The sequence below is a fragment of the Trachypithecus francoisi genome, unplaced genomic scaffold, assembly GCF_009764315.1.
Source record: "Trachypithecus francoisi isolate TF-2019V2 unplaced genomic scaffold, Tfra_2.0 Lachesis_group11, whole genome shotgun sequence".
Classification (NCBI taxonomy): domain Eukaryota; kingdom Metazoa; phylum Chordata; class Mammalia; order Primates; family Cercopithecidae; genus Trachypithecus; species Trachypithecus francoisi.
Genome location: NW_022681456.1, coordinates 12,161,089 through 12,164,871, shown reverse-complemented (window position 1 = coordinate 12,164,871; position 3,783 = coordinate 12,161,089). Strand labels below are relative to the sequence as shown.

General features: G+C 45.7%; 1 long non-coding RNA gene across 1 annotated transcript; it reads right to left on the bottom strand.

Annotated features, from left to right (window-relative positions):
• Nucleotides 1–213: 213 nt before the first annotated feature.
• Nucleotides 214–1,641, bottom strand: LOC117089282. The gene is made up of 2 exons (XR_004439539.1): nt 832–1,641; nt 214–515 (listed from the first exon to the last, which is right to left on the bottom strand). It is a non-coding gene; the product is annotated as an uncharacterized LOC117089282 (long non-coding RNA).
• Between the last annotated feature and the right edge of the window lie 2,142 nt (nt 1,642–3,783).

The following is a 3,783-nucleotide window of genomic DNA, read 5'->3' as shown; positions in this document are numbered from 1 at the left end:
CATCCTCCCATCTCAGCCTCTCAAGTAGCTAGGACTACAGGTGCATGCCTCCATACTCGGCTTTTTTGTAGTTTTTGTAGAGATCAGTTCTCACTATGTTGCCCAGGCTGGTCTTAAACTCCTGAGCTCAAGCAATCCTCCTGCCCTGGTCTCCCCAAGTGTTGGGATTACAGCCATGAGCCACTCCACCTGGCCTTCACTTTCATTCCTGAGGATATTGTCACTGGATATAGAATTCTGGGTTGACACATTTTTTACTTTTTGTTTTAAAGATGTCATTCCATTGTCCTGTAGTCTCCATGATTTCTGATGAGAATTTTGCTGAAATTCATGTAAATCTATTGTTGTTCCCCTATGCAGTATGTCACTTTATTTCTCGTTGCTTTCAAGACTTTCTATATTTAGTTTTTAGATTATAAAGTCCCTGGGTGTGATGTTCCTTTATTTTGCTTGGGATTTCCCATGTTTCTTGACTCTTTCCCCAAGTTTGGCCACTGTTTTATTTTTAAAAAAACCTTTCTGGCCGGGCGCGGTGGCTCAAGCCTGTAATCCCAGCACTTTGGGAGGCCGAGACGGGCGGATCACGAGGTCAGGAGATCGAGACCATCCTGGCTAACACGGTGAAACCCCGTCTCTACTAAAAAATACAAAAAAAAAACTAGCCGGGCGAGGTGGTGGCACCTGTAATCCCAGCTACCCGGGAGGCTGAGGCAGGAGAATGGCATAAACCCGGGAGGCGGAGCTTGCAGTGAGCTGAGATCCGGCCACTGCACTTCAGCCTGGGTGACAGAGTGAGACTCTGTCTCAAAAAAAAAAAAAAAAAAAAAAAACCTTTCTGCCTCATTCTCTTCCCTCATTGTGACTCCAACATATATATGTTAGACTGCTTGACACTGTTCACAGATAACTGGGGCTCTGATCATTTTTTCTGTATCTTTTCTGCTTTTTAGATTGGATATTTCAGGATTTGGGAAACTGGCCACAGGTGGAATCTGTTTATTCTCATGTACAGTGGCTGCTTGTTTTCATACTATGATGGCAGAAATGAGTAGTTATAAAGGTGATTTTTGACCCACAAAGCTAAAAATATTATCTGACCCTTCACAGAAGAGGTTTACTAATCCTGGTTCTATTGCAAGTTTAATGATTCTTTAATCTGTCAATGTGCTGTTAATCCTATCTAGTGAATTTACATCGTATGTTGTATTTTAAGTTCTAGAATTTTTATTTGGTTCTTTTTGTCATGGTTTATCTGCTGACAATTCCTAGTTGCTCATTCTGAGCATATTTTCCTTTATGTCCTGGAGCATGGTTATAATTACTTTAAATATCTTGAATGTTAATTCCAACATGTCAGTCATATCAGTCAGTTTCTGTCAATTGCTTCTTGAGCATGCATCACATTTTCTTGTTCATATGTATAGCAGTTTTGAATTATACAATTGCAGAAATTCTGGTGAAGTTTTTTTTTTTTTTTTTTGAAGCAGGCAATTAACGGTTGAACTCAAGATTTAAAACTTTTGATTCCAGCCAGGGACAGTGGCTCATGCCTGTAATCCTAGCACTTTGGGAGGCCAAGGCGAGAGGATGGCTTGAGGCCAGTCTGGGCAACATAGCAAGACTCCATCTCTACAAATAAAAACCTCCCAAGTAGTTGGTGTGTGCCTGTAGTCTCAGCTATTAACACTTGGGAGGCTGAGTTGAGGATTGCTTGAGCTTCGAGAGCAAGGCTGCAGTGAGCTATGATTGTACCACTGCACTGCAGCATGGGAGACGGACACAGGCCTTGTCTCAAATTTAAGAAAAAGGAAGGCAAAACACAAGCAAAAAAACCCTTTGATCCTCCTCTGGTGGGCAGCAGCCGAAATTCGTCTTTATTTCTTTTGGCCTCAGCTGGGCTGTTTAGAGTCTGCCCTCTGTATTTCAGAAATCAGATTTAGGCAGGGCTTGTACATGGTCTTTTCTGGATTTCATGTGTGTATTTTAAAGTTGTTTTTAGCCAGAGGATTGGTTTGAAGAACACCCAGTATTACTGGGGATGAGAACAGCAGCTGACAGTTGTTTTTATGTTTTATGGCTTGTTTTAATGTCAGCAATGGGTTGGGTGTGGTGGCTCTTGCCTGTAATCTCAGCACTTTGGGAGGCAGTAGGATTGCTTGAGCTCAAGAGTTGGAGGTTGCAGTAAGCTATGGCTGCACGAGTGCATTCCAGCCTAGGCAACACAGGAAGACCCTGCCTCAAACAAAACAAAACAAAACAATCTGCAACAGGGTAGTCTTAATCTTAACAGTGAAATTCAGTTGATTTGAATGCCTCAGAGATTCTAGTTTGACCCTGGCTTGCTAGGAGGCATGCATCCTGGTCCCCTCCTCCTGGGGACTCCTGGTTTGTGTGAGGTGATACCCTCTCCTGAGTGACTAATGGTCAACACTGCTGCAGCAGTATTGGAGAGGAAGGTGTCGGCACGCCCCCTCTGGACAGCAGCTGGGTCAGCACCCGGGCTAGGCAGCCAAAACTCCAGCTCTTTCCTGCCCCTACCAGGGTTGGTGGATCTCCATCTCCAATACAGTGCTGTTTGCATGGTCCTTCCCCGTTTACAGAAACTCCCCCACAGTTCAGTGTGCATGCCGAGCAAGTTGTGTCTACGATACCTGGCTGTGATTATCTTGCCATCATCTGGGCAATGAGCTCAGTCTCTGGAAGCAGGAAGATCTGGGGCAAATTAGCTGCCTTTGAAACTTTGGGTACATAAAATGGATGATAAAATCTGCTGTTATATAACGAGACTGAAGAGCTGAGACGACCGGCCACCATTCTGGCCCACAGTATGGAACACACTCTGCAGTTAGGGAGACCCAGGCAGAGGCTGTTCCAAGAATCTTTATTTGCTACAGGCAGTGGATGGATTTAAACTTATTTGGAACTAAGAGTAGGCCCTTGAGCCATCAGTGTTTATGCCTTACCTGTATTTCCTGGGATGCAGACCGTTTCTAATCCTGGGATGAGGACGGAACATAATGGTTAGGGACAGTGTTTAGGGCTTATTCTGCTATTCTGCCACTTACCCACTGGTGATCGTGGGGTCTTGGCGAGTTCCTTTGTGACAGTGGTGACAGTAATGGCACCTGTCTTAAAGGGCTCTTGGGAGGCAGGACTGACACCCGCTGTGTGGCCATCATTGGCTGGGGCTCTCTCCAGCATATCTCCCCAGATCTGCTTTGACACCCCAGGCCTCTGAGCTTTCTTTCGGTCATGAGTATGAAGCCTGGCAACTGTGTCCCTGGACAAATGATCAAGAGGGATGTGGGGCAGGGCTGAGGACAAAGTGCAGGCCCATCCCTTCACGGTAGCATCAGCTCCTTTTGGGGAGGGTCATAGGTCATCCCACCAGTTATTCATCTGCTTCATCAGATGGTGCCTCAGTCCTGATTCCTTCACTGTGTCCTGGAGAACTGAGAATTTTCCAAACGCGCGGCTGGAATCTCCTCTTACACTCTCTCTAGTCTGGCTACTGTCCCTCCCCTATTCAGTGGACTCACTTGAGCCATGGCTTAGAATGACACTGTTTTATTTTAACACAGGATAGGAGTTTGGCCCATGAGTCTTTTTTTTTTTAGATGGAGTCTCGCTCTGTTACCCAGGCTGGAGTGCAGTGGTGCAATCTCAGCTCACTGCAACCTCCACCTCCCCGGTTCAAGCGATTCTCCTGCCGCAGCCTCCCGAGTAGCTGGACTACAGCCATGCACCACCACACCCAGCTAATTTTGTATTTTTAGTAGAGAC